Genomic DNA, 18,614 nt, shown 5'->3' with positions numbered 1-18,614 from the left:
AGAGAAAAACATTACATATGGCTGCCTTTTAAATTGTTCAGTGTGTTTCTTCCACATGCATGCTGCATGTAAACAATAGTACATGAAGACTTGCTGCATGTCGTGTGTACAATTAATAGTAAATCGATCTAATCAGGACAATCGTTTAATAGACAGAATCAATGTATTGATAAATACAAGGAGCACAATGAATGCCTTTGCAGAGCAGCATGGATCTACAGTGCACAGCAGGACCAGGCAGTGTGATCTAGGTGTAGACAGCTGTGAAGAGAGGATATATGGAAGAAGTCCAGACACACATTTCATACAATAACAATGACACCCAGAATCGCACAGAGCAGACACACAAGATGACATAATGAAGCCGGCTCACCTTGCACAGACCTCACACCCTTTGGGCACCTTGCTGGGGTCGGAGAAGTGTGGATGGGAAGGTTTGGCTGTTTCTGGCTGTCCAGGAAGTTCACACAATGACACCGACCCAGGCTGGAACCGACGAGAGCTTCCACACTGCAATCCCCTTCTACAGAAACAGCAAGACACCCAATTCCTGCTGTCTGCTGGAGCCCCGCCCCGTCACCGCCCATTGGTCAGCACAACGTTCCCTGTCAATCATCTGTCTCTGAGCACGAGCTGTGCATGGAGGAGACCGCGAGATCTATTGACTGCAACCAATCCAATGACTGGACAGGCAGTGTGGAGCCTGCATGGGGCTCTCCTCTATGGTTCTCCCCCCGTGTGCCCTGCATGGGGCTCTCCCCTATGGTTCTCCCCCCCGTGTGCCCTGCATGGGGCTCTCCTCTAAGGGGTACTCCCCCGTGTGCCCTGCATGGGGCTCTCCTCTAAGGGGTACTCCCCCGTGTGCCCTGCATGGGGCTCTCCTCTATGGTTCTCCCCCGTGTGCCCTGCATGGGGCTCTCCTCTATGGTTCTCCCCCGTGTGCCCTGCATGGGGCTCTCCTCTATGGTTCTCCCCCGTGTGCCCTGCATGGGGCTCTCCTCTATGGTTCTCCCCCCGTGTGCCCTGCATGAGGCTCTCCCCTATGTGCTGTGTACAGCACATGATAGGGAATGTCATTATACAGAGACCAGAAGATTCGATCACTAATACCCGTCTGTGACCAGAGCCCTCTCCTCCCAATACCTCCACTCAGTCCAAAGAATGTATATTGCAGCTCCTTAGATGTGGCGGCTGCTTTAGTGTTTTTATTCAGCCGTTTCCTTTATTTTCACTTGGTGATCCTGCTTTTAACCTCTTGCTGGACGAGTAATGCATATATGCCTCATTTGCAGATACTGTATCACCCAAACCATCCTCTCCGCTCCTCCAAAGACCTCCTGCTCTCTAGCCCCCTTGTTACCTCCTCCCACGCTTGCCTCCAGGACTTCCCCAGAGCCTCTTCCATCCTCTGGAACTCCCTGCATCAGTATGTCCTGTCAGGCCCTACAGTGTATCTAGCCCCAGGCCCCACCTGCAACCCCCCACACACCACGGCCCCCGAGATCCTTCCCCTCGTCCCTGGAGAGAGATTCACCATCACAGTGTTCCCTGAGTCTCACAGCCGCTCCCACGACTCCCCTCACTCCGCTCTGCCGCCCAGTGCCCAGAAAAACCAGCGTCCCTACTTCTGGGGGGTGGTGCTCCCCTCACTATGCTCTGCCACCCAGCCCTGGTGCCCAGGAGAACCAGCGTCCCTACTTCTGGGGGGGTAGTGCTCCCCTCACTATGCTCTGCCACCCAGCCCCGGTGCTCAGGAGAACCAGCGTCCCTACCTCTGGGGGGGGGTAGTGCTCCCCTCACTATGCTGTGCCACCCAACCCCGGTGCCCAGGAGAACCAGCGTCCCTACTTCTGGGGGGGTAGTGCTCCCCTCACTATGCTCTGCCACCCAGCCCCGGTGCCCAGGAGAACTAGCATCCCTACTTCTGGGGGGTGGTGCTCCCCTCACTATGCTGTGCCACCCAACCCCGGTGCCCAGGAGAACCAGCGTCCCTACTTCTGGGGGGGTAGTGCTCCCCTCACTATGCTCTGCCACCCAGCCCCGGTGCCCAGGAGAACTAGCATCCCTACTTCTGGGGGGTGGTGCTCCCCTCACTATGCTCTGTCGCCCAGCCCTGGTGCCCAGGAGAACCAGCGTCCCTACTTCTGGGGGGGTAGTGCTCCCCTCACTATGCTCTCCCACCCAGCCCCGGAGCTCAGGAGAACCAGCGTCCCTACTTCTGGGGGGGGGGGGTAGTGCTCCCCTCACTATGCTGTGCCACCCAACCCCGGTGCCCAGGAGAACCAGCGTCCCTACTTCTGGGGGGGTAGTGCTCCCCTCACTATGCTCTGCCACCCAGCCCCGGTGCCCAGGAGAACCAGAATCCCTACTTCTGGGGGGTGGTGCTCCCCTCACTATGCTCTGCCACCCAGCCCTGGTGCCCAGGAGAACCAGCGTCGCTACTTCTGGGGGGGTAGTGCTCCCCTCACTATGCTCTGCCACCCAGCCCCGGTGCTCAGGAGAACCAGCGTCCCTACTTCTGGGGGGGGGGTAGTGCTCCCCTCACTATGCTCTGCCACCCAACCCCGGTGACCAGGAGAACCAGCGTCCCTACTTCTGGGGGGGTGGTGCTCCCCTCACTATGCTCTGCCACCCAGCCCAGGAGAACCAGCGTCCCTACTTCTAGGGGGGCAGTGCTTCCCTCACTATGACAAAAATAGACTAAGGGAAGCCACCTATAATGACACTGATAGCTAGTGTCATAATCATATCTCCGACTCACTTAACATGTAAGTGTGGATCCATAAACCCAAAAAGAATTGCATACTAAACAATATGGTAGTGTGACCAGAGCACCCCTACCCAAGGAAAGGAGGTTATTAAATGATCCACGCGGAGTAATATGGGTTCAAAGATTACAAACAGTATTTTATTCGATCACATGGATCATAGGGAGGTTAAACATGAGCACGGTGTACATATCAAACAATTAAAATCATTTTAAAAGCACTTGGCGTCCTCATTTCTGGGTCATTTTGGCAAGTAGAGTACCATATAAGGCAATGTAAGGTGGTGGTGTGGCTTTGGTTCTAGGTTTCCATAGATCTCCAGCTTGTATTAGGATAAACCATATATTCGGTAAGTATATTTTCAGTATGAGCCAGGGTGTGTAGAATAGCCTTCTGGCCCGTGGAAACTGGAACATAAAAATAGAAATAAGTATATATGAAGATGTAGGAGTTAATCACAGCTAAGCCCCACCAGACCTCCCTGTAAAGTGGTCCCTCACTATGCTCTGTCGCCCAGCCCCAGAGCCCTCCAGCACAGCGCTGCCACGGCTCCCTTGGCGCTTTCATCTTCCCGTGTTTCAAACCTTCGGCCACTTGAACGGCCATGCAGCAGTGGTATCACTCCCATGCATGCACATAGGAGATGAATGGCTACGGCATGCAGGTGGGTCATAAATGTGATCTAAACTGTGCATGTGTGGCTCAGGTCACATTACCTTCTGACAGGCATAGGAGAGATTTATTACAGACTACTAGGGTCTCTTCTGTTATAAAAGCCCTACCTGTCAGCAGATTTTAGATAGTATGACTTTACTACCACTTTGGTTCTAAAGCCAGAAGTTTTTTTTTTTTTACTTAACCATATCAATACTGCACACTTCCACTCCCTTCCAGTACAGGCCAATTTTCAGATTTCAGTGCTGTCACACTTTGACAATTACTCAGTCATGCAACACGTTACCAAAATGAAATTCTTAGACATTTTTGAGACAGATACAGCTTTAATTTGGTGGTATTTAATCCACTGGGTTATTTTTTTTAGTATATAAACAACAAAAAAAACTAAAAAAAAAAAAACATTTTTGTATGTTTGTTTTAAAATTTTGCTAATCTTTCTTCATAGATTAGGCCAAATATATTTGCTACATTTCTTTGGTAAAAATATTTTATTGAGTCTGTGTGAAAGTTTTAGAGTCCACAAACTATGGTACAGTCAGGTCCATAAATATTGGGACATCGACACATTTCTAACATTTTTGGCTCTATACACCACCACAATGGATTTGAAATGAAGCGAACAAGATGTGCTCTAACTGCAGACTGTCAGCTTTAATTTGAGGGTATTTACATTCAAATCAGGTGAACGGTGTAGGAATTACAACAGTTTGCTAATGTGCCTCCCACTTGTTAAGGGACCAAAAGTAATGGTACAGAATAATAATCATAAATCAAACTTTCACTTTTTAATACTTGGTTGTAAATCCTTTGCAGTCAATTACAGCCTGAAGTCTGAAACGCATAGACATCACCAGATGCTGGGTTTCATCCCTGGTGATGCTCTGCCAGGCCTCTACTGCAACTGTCTTCACTTCCTGCTTGTTCTTGGGTCATTTTCCCTTCAGTTTTGTATTCAGCAAGTGAAATGCATGCTCAATCGGATTCAGGTCAGGTGATTGACTTGGCCATTGCATAACATTCCACTTCTTTCCCTTAAAAAACTCTTTGGCTGCTTTTGCAGTATGCTTTGGGTCATTGTCCATCTGCACTGTGAAGCGGCGTACAATGAGTTCTGAAGCATTTGGCTGAATATGAGTAGATAATATTGCCCGAAACACTTCAGAATTCATCCTGCTGCTTTTGTCAGCAGTCACATCATCAATAAATACAAGAGAACCAGTTCCATTGGCAGCCATACATGCCCACGCCATGACACTACCAGCACCATGCTTCACTGATGAGGTGGTATGCTTAGGATCATGAGCAGTTCCTTTCCTTCTCCATACTCTTCTCTTCCCATCACTCTGGTACAAGTTGATCTTGGTCTCATCTGTCCATAGGATGTTGTTCCAGAACTGTGAAGGCTTTTTTAGATGTCATTTGGCAAACTCTAATCTGGCCTTCCTGTTTTTGAGGCTCACTAATGGTTTACATCTTGTGGTGAACCCTCGGTATTCACTCTGGTGAAGTCTTCTCTTGATTGTTGACTTTGACACACATACACCTACCTCCTGGAGAGTGTTCTTGATATGGCCAACTGTTGTGAAGGGTGTTTTCTTCACCAGGGAAAGAATTCTTCAGTTATCCACCACAGTTGTTTTCTGTGGTCTTCCAGGTCCTTTGGTGTTGCTGAGCTCACCGGTACGTTCCTTCTTTTTAAGAATGTTCCAAACAGTTGCTTTGGCCACGCCTAATGTTTTTGTTATCTCTCTGATGGGTTTGTTTTGTTTTTTCAGCCTAATGATGGCTTGCTTCACTGATAGTGACAGCTCTTTGGAGCTCATCTTGAGAGTTGACAGCAACAGATTCCAAATGCAAATAGCACACTTGAAATTTACTCTGGACCTTTTATCTGCTCATTGTAATTGGGATAATGAGGGAATAACACACACCTGGCCATGGAACAGCTGAGAAGCCAATTGTCCCATTACTTTTGGTCCCTTAACAAGTGGGAGGCACATTTGCAAACTTGTAATTCCTACACCGTTCACCTGATTTGGATGTAAATACCCTCAAATTAAAGCTGACAGTCTGCAGTTAAAGCACATCTTGTTTGTTTCATTTCAAATCCATTGCGGTGGTGTATAGAGCCAAAAATGTTAGAATTGTGTTGATGTCCCAATATTTATGGAGCTGACTATATGCTTTATTGGCACACAGTTGAAGACATAGAATCCATAAATCTGCCGCGTTTCCGCCACAGCCTTTGTCAAAGCTTACAAGGTAGGTAATCTTTGACAAAGGCTGTGGCCGAAATGCATCAGTTTATGGATTCCATGTCCTCTACTGTGCGCCAATACAGCATATATTCTGTCACATATCTTGGATCCTAAATCCAGCCTGAGCATCAGCTAACATTCCTTTGCTGAGCAGTATAGTTTGGGTGAGTTGTTGACTATGTATACTCCTGGGGAGAAAGTGCCTTGTCCACAATGCCTTGTCTCTCATAACTTAAACTGCAAACATCAAGCTGCCAAGGACAGCTTAAAGCTGCATGGCAAAAATCATTCCTTGGGAACATGTGATCCTGATCCAGTAGATCCCTTGGAGCAGCTGTTCACTGTTCCCTTTAGCTTGTTTACCACATCTGCCTTGGTCAGCCTGGAACGATGTCTTCCATCCCCAAAAAATACCAGCCAACAAGAGGGAAGGAATAGGTCAGAACGTACTGATCCCACAGAGTCATTCACTTCATCAATCAGAGGACCACTGCGTCTGAGCCAAAACTGTCTAGACTTTAGTTTGATCTCCATGCCAAGTAGTCAACCTCTGAAGATGCCTACCTGCTACACATCTCCAGGAATAACCCCAGGGGTAGGAATCACTCACACAGGTTTAGGCATTGCTGTCTGATGCAGTTGGCCTGCCACTGTGCATACCTGGAATGCTCATGCCAGATAAGGATGGAGCCTGACGTTTTGCCAAGTGTACCAATCTATCTTTTTGCTATGGCTGGATCCACCTGAAAATTTATATATGCCACCTTCATGGCATTGTCTGCTTGAATCCAGACTGTATGACCTTCCACAGTCAAATTGTCCAGAATTTCTGGATATTACTTTGGGAAAGGAACCATCAGAGACAACCAAGCCCTTTGTAATCAAAGGTGTCCAAGTCTCTTCCCCAGACTGACCTGTAGAGGCAGGGGTTAGGGATCTGTCCATGTAATGTAGCTAGGTGCAATGACATGGGTTGACGCCAGGAAATCTATCCCCTGTTGGGTTCTTCTGGACTACGAGTCACTTCCCTTGCACATAGGTTACCTTTATTTGTGCTGTACCCATCAATGCCCTGGGAAAAGATTAGATTAGAATACTCGATCTTAAGGAGGACCTCTGACTTTAGAGATGGCCATACACCATGTACACTTGGACAACAACTGTCCTCCAGTTAATTCTCTTGTCCCCATGTCAATGTACACCTTTCTGTAGATTGTTGCATTTAGGAGGGACACATCGAGTGGACTCCATACATGCAATCACCTAATTCTTGTTCTTCCGTACTAATGAACAGACTGAGGACTTCTGCGGAGCAGCTCTGCTCCCGTTGTTATGGGAGATGGACTGCTCACAAAGAGAGTGCCGATGACTTCTCTCTCACTGCAAAATGTCAGTCTCACTTATCACAGGTACATGTTTTACAACAGGCTGCTTGGTAGACCTCTGTTACCCTTGGTATCTACTTTACTGTTTGCATACCCCAATGTGCTTTCACTGACCCATGCTATAGACTATGTGTGGTGTCAGTTACTTGCATTATACCCCTTTTAGCAACTTCAGACCAGGCACAGGACAAAGTTTCAAAAGCTTTACTAAAAAGTTCCTGAACATTACAAAGTCCAAAACAAGTTAATTCTTCCCTACCATCCCTAACCCCTAACTCGGGCTTATTGGCTGCCCTGCCATACCTGCAAAGGTAAAAGTCCATTCTTGGTAGCGTCCATTATGGCAGAATCCAGGCTTCGCATCTTCAGGGCGGACTACGAGTCCATATAACCTCCCTACATAGTGGAAGGCTCTCGATGGCAGGCAGTCTCAAATGAATACTCCTGCATCGGCATCAGCAGGGAACCCCAACAGTAGCAACGGCAGACTCTCTGGGCTTCAGACCACTGCCCCTTCTATTGACACATGACCAGTGAGTCGGACCCCAAAAAACACCAAGAAGCAGCTTGGGAAACACAGGTTACCCTAACCCTCCCATTCGCGGCAGCATCTAACTAAACTACAGATAAGCACCCTGCCTACAGACCAACTGGTATCTGCTATGGGGATTTCTTAAACAGGAAGGGAGGGCTCCCATACTCCAAATACAAACCCTTGGGCAAATCAACTTTTCCCTTGAAAAATAAAGTCTGGCCCTGGGTTGAAACTAGGCCAAAGGAATTGCCTCACATGAGACTACCTCCTCTCATACAAAAGTGGAGAGCCAAAGAGGTTCAGGTCCAGAGAGCTTGAATCTGAGACCAGAGTTTGTAAAGATATCAGTGAGGAAAAGCACTTTGTCCTGAGCTGTGTACGGGACTATTCAGATATTGCTAAGGTGAGTCGGTTGCAGCGACAATCTCTGAAGCTTCTGGACCCATCCAACTCACTGAAATTTCTGGAGGATCTTGCTAGGTTGCTCAATAGAGCCAGTGCCGATTATTCCCCCAGCCGGAGGTCATCTAAAGATCCAACCATGAGAATGTTTCAGGATGGCAACAAGGATAGTACTGGGTCTGGCAACCTAGTACCGAGGTGCTGAAGAGAGGATGAGGGCCTGGACCCCAGATTATTAGTGCATGGGCCCTATACCAAGGCACTGAAATTGAGGAAGAGATGGGAACATTAGTTATCTTCGATGCCTACAAAACTATATTTCTATGGAAAACTTGCATCTGAACCCATCCCTATAGAGCTTCATAATGCAAAATAGTTTATGCCTGATCTGGGCTTTAGAACAATTAACTGTTATGCCACCAGAACTGGGGCAAAACACCTTGACCAAGAAACCTCCAGGGGATATGCTGAGGCCATGAGTGAAGAACTGTAGGTTGCTTCTGTTGTAAATGACAGGTGTTCAACCTCAGCAGGATCTCTGATGCTGTTGTCCTGGGCTGTCTCAAAGAGACACTGACCTTGAAAAGCCATGCAGACTACTCTCTGATAGAGGAAATGCATTAGCAAGTTTCTTACCTTGAGCCCTTTGGCTCCTCTGGTTCTCTTCCACACATGGTAAACTTACCTGACTTAAATAAAAAATAGCCTCAGGCTGAACATGAAGTACCAGCTTATCCTTTCTGGCCAGAAAAAGCTGGCTTACTCCCTACTGTGGCAGGCTCTATGCAGTTGGTAGCAACAGTATTGGAATGCAGTTTGAGTTATTTGCAATATCTTGGTTATGGTAACTTCATGCAGGGCTCGCAGTAATCCTTCACATAGGGTTCACAGCAGTTCTTTGCAGCTGCGCATAGTGGTCAGAAAAGTTTCTGTCTACCCCTTTAAGGCAATCTTGACACATTCTACCTTGTAAAGGAAGCTTCACCCAGGCTTCACGGTAGTTCTTTACGGCTACACATAGGGTGCGGAAGAACTTCTCTCTACCCTTTTAAGGCAGTCTTGACACACTCTACATTGTAAAGGAAGCTTCTCCCAGGGCTCACATGAGGTCTTTGCGACTAAGCATATTGGGCAGGCAAGCTTCTGTCTTCTTCCATAAGTCGGTCCTGATGCACTTTTTAGGCCATAATACTGTGGTTTGCCATCTGAAAGAGGATTTTCTATAATTCGGACTGGATTTCTGGCATTCCTCTTATGTACAGTATATTCATGTCAATAAGACAGCCTAAACTTCTTAGCCGAGGGAGAGGCCCTAGTGCCTGAATGCACTAATTTGCAGCAAAATGCCTACCTGGTCTGACGACCCTTACATTTAGGAACCATGTGGATCTTTATTGTGCAGTGAGCTCATAATGCAGGTCAGCTGCAATACTTACATTTAGTCAAGTATAGTAACAATGCAGCACTGAGACATGAGCAAGGGCATATCTATTGGTAAGTTAACAGGAAATGGCCCTTGATGCAGGGTTTTGTGGCTATGGGCATGCTGGCATACAAGCCTAGCCCATGAATGCCTGATCTCTAAGCAGCTAGATTTTTAAACCCATTTTTCTCCACCCTTCTGCCTGCCTCCCATTCCTTGCAATCTTCTTACTTCGGCCATTTCCAAGATGGCTCCTGGGTAGCTCTACCCAACTCTAAGATGGCCACTGGGGCAATGCTTGCCCAAACTCAAGATGGCCCCCATGTGAGATCTTGCAACTTCACATGTTCAGCATTATGCATCATTCCCTTAGCTCATACTCGGCTTTCCAATACACAATGGCCACTAGAATACACACTGGAACACAGTGCAACTGTGGCCCATTTTGAGGGGAGATGTAACACAATTGATTAAGACATTCACAGATAAATTCCAAAAAAATTAGAAAACACACTTGTCTTGGAAATGCAGTGCCACAGCTCCATGGATCCTCTCATTCCGCTCTGGATGCAAGCTCCAGACAAAGAGATCACTTCTGAGGAAACTGCTCCAGCTGCACTGCTGCATGCAGGGATAGTTAGCACGCAATTTTTCACCCCCAAAAATCCACAGAAGGAGTTCCCTGCCGTATCAGAGCCTTTTGCATCCCAAGGCCAGGGACTGTGCTACAGGAGAGGCTGAACCTGCATGGAAAACCATCAAAAGTGGCAAGTAAGGGTCTCTTCTCTTCACACTGGCTGTGAGTTCCGTGAGGACAAAAAAGGGAATGGGCTGTTGTGTGGGCATGAACTCTTTATAGCTTTGTACTGGTCCTGTAGGCGGGACTGCCACATGTATGCTACCATTTTGGTGGCAGGAAAGTAATTTTCGTAATTGCATTCCTGTCAGATCTATTCATGCTTCTTGTTTTGGTTGCTGCTGGGACAGGAAGTCATGGAAAATCTGAACAGTCCTATGGATAGTACTGACATGGGTGCTTACCTTTCCCAATTCTTTTCAGAATAAAAACAGATGGGGCTAGTGATACACACTTTGTTGTATTGTTATGTGTTTGTGGATTGTATATCTGTCATAACACTTTTAGGGCCTATTCACACCATTTGCCTTGGGCTCCCCTTGGCAGTCTTGTCTAGCTGAGTACCAAAGCAAAGGCAAGGCAATCTGACATATTTCTTAGGGTGTGAGTTCACACCACTGCATTGCAGTGGTGTGCGTTAAAAAGAAGTATGGCATGCAGAACTTTTTTCAGCACAGCAGGCTGCTACACAAACCACCGTATTGCAACACTGTTGTGATTAATAAAAGATAATGAATTGTCACGTAATATTTCAATAAAGTTATAAAAAAAAAGTAAAAACAGTGTGATGCACAGGATTCAGTAGCCAGATATAAGATTGGTGAGGAAAAGCCCTAGGGCAGTTGCGGCATGGGAACTCCACATCAGTACAGATGTAACCAGAACATGGAGGCCCTGGACAGAGCTGCAGGCTGGGGAGAAGTAGACCTGCACCCAGGTTAGCTGGCTGTAGACTTCCTGATCCTTATGGAGGTGGGGTCTAGGGCGGGTGGCAGGCCAAGAATTCCCTTAGTGAGGCTATTCCCCTAAAGAACCCTACAGATATCCAATTCATGTAATGATCACAAGTGGAAGGATAGACTGTTAGAGGGAGATGGCTGCTTTAAAGTGCTGCATAATGGTTTCACATGTGGCTGCTGCTGACCGTCCACTGAAAGTATGTGATTGACTATGTACTGTCAAGTGACTCTGGAATTTATGTCGATGTGATGTGACTGATTATGCCATTTCCTCAATACCACCATAAAGTGCAACAACCCTATTCCTGTATGGACATTTCTTCCTTGGAGATATAAAGGTCAATGGCAAGGAATGTCATTTGAAGGCATCTGGGATGGAAAGGGCAAAATATGGCAGACGTTTCAGACTCAGCAGGAGCGACCGTGTTCTAGCAAAGACAGGAGCAGGGCAGGGACATGTGCTTTTAGAGCCAACATCCAGCTAATCGCTAGCTGACTGCTTGTGTGTGTGCTACCGCCAGAAGGTGACTATGTTTGCAGTGGGGTTGGGGACCAAAAATGTTTCCCTCTTGAGACATCCTCCCCCTGCACAGCCCTTCATGTCTTGCTTAGGACACATTCATAATTACAGTGTTCTCTGAAGAGCAGTCTAAGTTCAGATCGCTTTTCCGAGAGCATTTGACAAGTGGTGAGGAGGCAATATATCACCTTCTCACAGCCTGATTTAACACTGTAAATACCACACAGCAATTGCGTGCATTGCATATGGTTGTGGGGCAGTTGTAGCACAGCCCCATTGATCATCACATTTTAATTGAATAACATGATAATTTTCATTTATTTATATGTCAGGGCTGCTTTTAGAGTCAGTTTAGCACAGGTCCCAGCCTTGGCCTCCATTTCAATTTTAGCAGATTATACTAAATTCCATAACTCTTTGTGCATGTCAAGCACCTGTCCCCTATAGCTTGACGTGGAATGTAGAAGTGGAACCTGAACTTTAGTGGTCCCATTTGACTTGACCCTAGGCTTGTTATGTCATGAACTGTCACATGGCTATCCTGGATGTTAGGGACGCCAAAGTTCACACATGCCCCTGCAGGGTGATAATGTTTATTTGGAGTCTCCCAAATACATAACAGCACTGATGGATGACGACCGTGTACATACCACTTCCTAATGCTAGTGTATTAGATTTCACTTGTGTTTGCAGATTACAGAAAGGTCTTAATAGTCCAAACGCATTATGCTAGTTAGGATTCACTGGCTACAGGTTTTTGGTTACCATGTACTGTACATTTACTCACATGCTTCATGACTCAGAGCTGAAAAAACACCAGTGAATGCATTTATTATAGAGTAACTAAAAACCATTCAAGAGCATGCATACTTATATTTGCTCATTCAAAATGATATATAAATGAAAGAAACAAATTTTGTGTACCTACTGCCTAAAGACCCCCTGCCTTGCTCTCCTGAGCAGCAGAGGCGTGAAATACTTAACTCAGTCTGTGCCTGCTATTATACCATATATTTCTACAGGGAGCCCCTCTACCTGTAGGCTGCAGCATTGAGAAGTGAGTATCAGCAGACTGGAGGTAAATATTTTGCTGTGTAGGTGGGACTTTTGGTAACTGCTAACAAATTTGAATCTATCCTATGAATGTAATTTTTTATGCATTTAACCACTTGCCCTCCAGAGGATTTACCCCCTTCCTGACCAGGCCATTTTTTGCGTAACGGCGCTGCTTTAATTTAACTAACAGTTGCAATGCTGCACCCAAATGAAATTTACGTCCTTTTCCCCTTACAAATAGTGCTTTCTTTCTGTGGTATTTGATCGTCTATGAGTTTTTTATTTTTTACCCTTTAAAAAAAAAAATTACAATTTTGAGAAAAAAACAATATTTTTGACTTTTTGCTATTAAACATGTCTAGTAAAAAATTTTTTAAAATCACATGTCATCATAAATTTAGGCCAAAATGTATTATGCTACATGTCTTTGCTAAAAAAAAATCCCAATACATGTAAACGAATTGCTTTACAAGAAAGTTATAGCGTTTACAAATGGTGGCATATATACTGGAATTTTTTTTTGTAATTTTTACTAGTATTGGCGGCGATCAGCAATTTGTAGGGGTATTGCAGTGGGCATTCTGACACTGGGGGGAACTGACGTGGTGTCACTGTCATCCCCAGTGACACCAATACAGTGATAAGTGCTACTAAAAAGCACTGACACTGTGCTAATGGCACTGGGTAGGAAGGGGTTAACATCTGGGGCAATCAAAGGGTTAGTTGTGTGCTGTGTTAGTGCTTCACTGTGAGCACACAACTATGCAAAGCAGTGTGCAGGAGAGAGAACTGTATTGTTTACAAACGTACGCCCCCCTACCCGGAGCTGCTAAATCACGTATATATACACGTGATTTTGCGCACCTGTGCCGTCCTGTAGCAGTACTACTGGAAAGCGGTTAACATAAAGACCTCTGTTGTGATCTCAGCCTCCTGTAAACCCCTGCGCAGAAGGGCTCAGAAGCCAATAAAGTTCTGTTGCAGGCAATGTCCTGCCATGAGAGAGCAAAGTGAGCGGAGAGATGACCTCATCAGTTTACCTCTGCTTCGACTGTGTTCTTCTAAACCAGTCAGCTGGCTAGGGGCATGTGTCATGTACCTTGGTTGGAGGCTCAGTTGATGAGAGGGCTTCCCTTACAGCTCTGGTCCAAGCACCCTGAATGTAGTGACAGAGGTAGAAGGCTCAAAGAAGCATGGGTGCTGGTAGCTTGATAGCAGATGACTGCCGCGGTTAGAGACATAGCCAAAGTGAGCCAGGGTCATACACTGTGAGACAGCAGCACAGTCAGGAAGCAAGTCGAGTCACTGCCAGGGAAGTAGGCAGAGCAAAGTCCAGTAGCAAGCCGAAGTCAACACTAGCAGATCAGGCAGAGAATAGCCAGAGGCAGCCGGGTTCATAATCCAGAATCTACAGAGCAAGATCAGGAACAAGCTGGATCAGTAACAGAAGATCAGTCAGCATAAGCACGAACATAGGAACATGGGGAGCTGAAGAACATTCAGCAATTAGCACACAGCGGGCACCCATACGCGAGGTCGTGCACGCTGATGCGCCTGGCACCAATACGCGAGGTCGTGCATGCCGATGCGTGTGTCAGTGCATGCTGGATATTAGCCTGAGCTTGTCTGTGTGCTGGTAGATGTAAAACATAGAATATGCAGCGCTAGATGTTGTATGAAACCATGATTTATAATAAAACAAGATTAATATAGTCCCAAGTACAGGGTCCTCAAAGACAAATTTAGTATATGTCAGAAATGTTCCATAAAGTGATCAAGAAGTCCACCAAATAGCCAAACTGGTTAGGTGAGCAAATAGCAAATTCCTTGTAGTAATGGTTTTATAATGTGCTTACCAGAACTACATACAAAATGCGCATTGTATGTATATAATCTGTAGAAGACATCAGGGTCTGGTCACCGGTATGATGTCATCAGAACGCCTTAGCAGACTCCCAGAGATGATATTTAGTCACGCTCCCGGTCCACCTCAGGACTCACCAATAGGTCTACCGTCGCTCAGACACTAGATGTCGATCCACCTTAAGGAGGCTTTATTTGATTCTGACTTTATCAAAAGGAACCTTCTAAGCGTTACTTTCCAGCCATCCTTCTGAAGGAGCTCTGACAGAGCCAGCTCTGAGGAAAGTTTATATGTCAAATTGAAATGATTATATCTGCTGTGGAGGATGGCTGGAAAGTAACGCTTAGAAGGTTCCTGAACACATTGTTCAGCTTCTACAGTGGATTTCGAGGGATAGGGTGTGCTGTCTGTCAGGAGTGCCAGGATCTAAACAATTATAAAAGTAACATGTCAGTATGATTGAATTTCTATAAACTTGCTATGGCCTACACTGAAAAATTGATCTATTTACATACAGGCAAACCGAAATGAGGTTTCCCATAGAAATGCATTGATAACCAATTAATCCATTCCGGAGGTCAGAAAAAAAGTAAAAAAATGTCTTTTATGTGTTCGAAACTCTTTATAAAGTGCACTTTAAAGGCATAAATGCTGTACAGGGACATGATTAAAAATTTATTTGTAAATGCATTGAAAACCAATTAATCCGTTCCGGAGGTCAGAAAAAAGTAAAAAAAAAGTTTTATCTGTTCAAAACTGTTTATATAGTGCACTTTAAAGGCATAAAGGGACGTGATAAAAAAAAATAAATTTGTAAATGCATTGAAAACCAATTAATCTGTTGCGGAGGTCAGAAAAAAGTAAAAAAAAGTCTTATCTGTTCAAAACTCTTTATAAAGTGTAATGAACCTAATGGAAATAAAAAAGGCCAAATTGCGGACTTTAGAGGCACTGCAACAAAAATATCATTAAAATCAATTTATTATTTGAATGTAGACCATTACATAATGCATAAAGGTTATTCCGCTAAGAATGCAAGACCCCCAGGGAGGGGTGGAGCATTCTATGCAGATTACAAAACTCGTCAATAATAGTTTAAAATTGATTCAGATATACCGTGTCCCGGTCAGCGTATCAAAAGACATAATTAACAACATTATATTATGTTATATTTATATCCAACTTTCTTTCATGTAGTAACTCCTGAAGAAGCGATACTCTCGCGAAACATGTTGAGTAACTACAGAGTAACAGTTACTGACATCTGATCTATGTCTTTTGATACTCTTACCAGGACACAGTATATTTGTATGCTGCAAGCAGGGCCCTCCTAACCCTCTTGTATTGAACTGTATCATTGCTGTATTGTCTCCCTTTATATTGTAAAGTGCTGAGTAAACTGTTGGCGCTATATAAATCCTGTATAATAATATTAATAATATATACACAAGCTGACTAAAGCAAATTTTCTATATACTGTATGTGAGTGGTTTTACATGTATAATTAAGTGCAGGCATTCTTATTGTCCAGCTGTTTCTGCCAAATAGTACAGCCTTTGCCAAGACCACTAGTGTGGCAACAAGGCTTGGTGAAGTATCTTGGTCAAAGCACTTGTCTGGCTACTGACTGGATGATGAAGAAGAAGGAGCATGCTGATAGCGTCATCTGGATTGGATGATGAAGTAGAAGAGGCATACTGATGGGGCTATCCCTCTGCTCACTCCGTTGTCTCCTCTTGTCAACGAAAGACTGGACAAAATGTTCCTTTCCCTGGCCATATCTGTGCAGAAGATCACCATAGACTCTTATGGGGCCTTCTCCTGATCAGGGGCGGACTGACAACTCATGGGGCCCCCGGGCAATAGGGGATCATGGGGCCCCTGTGTCCTTGCCCAAACTCAAAAAAGCCTATAAAAAAGGTACCAGGAGCATCTCATGGGGCCCCCTACTGACCCCGGGCCCTCGGGCAGTGCCCGAGTTTCCAAATGGTCAGTCCGCCCCTGCTCCTGATACAGAAGATGTTCCAATAGATATCCAAGGGGTTTTAAAGTGCAGGTGTGCACAAAGGAAAAAAAAGGTTTTAACTAGAGGGGCAAAGTTCTGCTGCATGTAGTTGTCAGATTATTACAGTGAGGGACAGGGGGGGTCTAGTTTAGGTAAGGGGAAAGCAAAAGGTAACTGTAATTTCTGTGAAAGTACAGTTATTTAATCAGTTAGATTACCGCACAGTTGCTAAAAAACATGAAGGAAATTGTGCATTCAGACTGTATTGTGAATAGCTGCCTTAAGCCCTGGTTCACACTGATGCGGTGCAGAATTCGCAATGTTTTCTGTGCGAATTCCGCACCGCATCAGAATCATACCCCGTTCATGCAAACCGCTGTGGGTGTGTATGTTAACAACATCCCGAAAGCGGTCCACAAAACGCAGTGCGAGGTGCAAAATTGGATCGGATAAGTGTGAGTACCTATGCAATCCGATTCTAGTGCCGACCCAAAAAAGGGTCCTGCACATTTTTGGTGCGGGTGCGGTGCGAATCGAGCCATATAAAATGTATGGCTCCAATCACACCGCACACAAATCACATGTGAATTGCACAGGAATGCAGTGCGATTCCTGTGCGAATCACATGAGATATACCGCACCGCACATATGTGAACGCAGGGTTAGTGATCCACTTTCTTTTCTTTTCATATATACAACTATAATAGAATGCACAAATACACAAACAATAATGCCATCCCCTGATTTACCAAACATCTTCTAGAAAGCGCATCACTATCAACATTTTATATGCAAATAAGTCAATGTGGAAAACATGTTATTTTAGTACATAGAAATAAGACCATTTATGTATTTTTCAGAACTGCTGCAGAGCATTCTTACTATCAAAAGGTGTCTGTTCATCTGTGTCCTGCATGCATGCTCCCATGGGCTTTGAAATGGAAGAAACAGGTCTTAAGACAGGAGGAATGCTGTACAATTTGTCCTGTAAACAGAGCAAGATTGACATATTAGCCCAGCAAGTCCTTCTGCAGCCTCAGACCGCCTGCTGTTTTTTTTACTGTATATGTATTATGGGAAACTCCTTAAAGTCTTACAATTTTTTTATATTTTTTTTGTTTTTGCACAAGGATTGCTAGTTGTTTCGCTAGGAACAATTAACCACTCGCCCTCCTGAAGATTTACTCCGTTGCCTGACCAGGCCATTTTTTGCAATATGGCGCTGCGTTTCTGTAACTGACAATTGCGCAGTCATACAATGCTGCACCCAAATGAAATGTATCTCCTTTTTTTCCTACGAATAGAGCTTTCTTTTAGTAGTATTTGATCGCCTGTGAGGTTTTTATATTTTGCACTATAGAAAGAAAGAAAGACTGACAATTTTGAGAAAAAAAACAATATTTTTTACTTTTTGCTATTAAACATGTCCAGTAAAAAAATTTCAAAAATCAAATTTCGGCATAAATTGAGGCTAAAACGTATTCTGCTACATGTCTTTGCTAAAACAAAATCCCAATACGTGTAAATTAATTATTTATTTTTTTAAGTCTGCAAAAGTGCGAAAAACAAAAAACCCGTAAGTGAACAAATAACGTGCTAGTGCAAAACCAACACAAAAAAGTGCACATAGGAGTGTGCTTTGTCCATCCCCCACAGGGGTAGGACCTCTACCCTGATCCCCCGGGGCGCGAGGCTCCTGACAGGGACTAAGGTTTCTACATTGGTCCGCCTAGCCAAAAGGCCTGGCGGACCCCTTTCCTTGTGGCTAGCCGAAGCCAGCCACCAAGTACTAGGTCAGGGGATTCTCCCGAAGAGAGACCCCCCAGAGACAGGGGAGAAAGGAACCAAAAGGCCACACATCCTCCCCCTAGACTTCAGGGTAGGCCCGAGGACCCACACCCTACCGTCCGTGAGAAAAAAACACACACATAAGTGAAAAGTGAAACAAACGTGGGAGAAAAAATAAATTAAATAAATAAGTAAGCAAAATAAAAAAGTGGCTGTGCAATTGTGCACTGGCTAGGCCCTGAGGCCTGTAGCATAAAAATTGCCGTGGACGTAGCCAAAAAGCCTAGCCCTAAAAGTCGCAGTGCAGATAAAGTGTTTTGGAGCAGTGACCATGTG

At 45.1% G+C, this 18,614-nt stretch overlaps 1 protein-coding gene and 1 long non-coding RNA gene across 4 annotated transcripts in view; both read right to left on the bottom strand.

The window, feature by feature from the left end:
- EEF2K (eukaryotic elongation factor 2 kinase) overlaps positions 1-549 on the bottom strand; it is a 162,512-nt gene extending 161,963 nt beyond the window's left edge. For 2 of the 3 annotated variants that reach the window (XM_089674798.1, XM_089674797.1), the window contains exon 1: positions 374-548. The gene's annotated coding sequence lies outside the window, so the exon portion shown is untranslated. Of the gene's footprint in view, positions 1-373 lie in introns of all 3 variants that reach the window. The other variant, XM_089674796.1, reaches the window with a different exon arrangement.
- Positions 550-2,886: 2,337 nt separating this feature from the next.
- On the bottom strand, positions 2,887-13,893 carry LOC149463778 (uncharacterized). Its single transcript, XR_016312390.1, has 2 exons — positions 13,721-13,893; positions 2,887-3,175 (listed from the first exon to the last, which is right to left on the bottom strand). It is a non-coding gene; the product is annotated as an uncharacterized LOC149463778 (long non-coding RNA).
- Between the last annotated feature and the right edge of the window lie 4,721 nt (positions 13,894-18,614).

This window comes from Staurois parvus, unplaced genomic scaffold (genome assembly GCF_062004578.1).
Source record: "Staurois parvus isolate SC_StPar_1 unplaced genomic scaffold, SC_StPar_1.0 ptg000152l, whole genome shotgun sequence".
NCBI classification, from domain to species: domain Eukaryota; kingdom Metazoa; phylum Chordata; class Amphibia; order Anura; family Ranidae; genus Staurois; species Staurois parvus.
Note: the sequence above shows the minus strand (reverse complement) of the source record. Positions and strands in the feature narration are given on the sequence as shown.